This window comes from Tupaia chinensis, unplaced genomic scaffold (genome assembly GCF_000334495.1).
Source record: "Tupaia chinensis unplaced genomic scaffold, TupChi_1.0 Scaffold000281_1, whole genome shotgun sequence".
Classification (NCBI taxonomy): domain Eukaryota; kingdom Metazoa; phylum Chordata; class Mammalia; order Scandentia; family Tupaiidae; genus Tupaia; species Tupaia belangeri.
Genome location: NW_006159764.1, coordinates 1166492 through 1166792, shown reverse-complemented (window position 1 = coordinate 1166792; position 301 = coordinate 1166492).

Below are 301 nucleotides of genomic sequence, written 5' to 3'. Positions count from 1 at the left end.
CTATCCTGAGGTCTTTTAACTTTACCTGCCTCTATCCCGAGGTCTTTTAACTTTACCTGCCTCTATCCCGAGGTCTTTTAACTTTACCTGTGTTCCAGTCTCTTACCTTGTGAGACTTACCAGCCGGCTGCCCTGGAGTGCTAGAGTTCTGGCCGCTCTCGATGCAAGGTGATCCCCGTACAGGCCACCACTTGCCGCACAACTGACGACTCCGGAGACGGTCTTCTCTTCAGCACTTTATTTCCCCAGGCTATGTTACAGAAGTTCTTCCCTTCCTCCCCATCCCTAGGACCTTATAAAG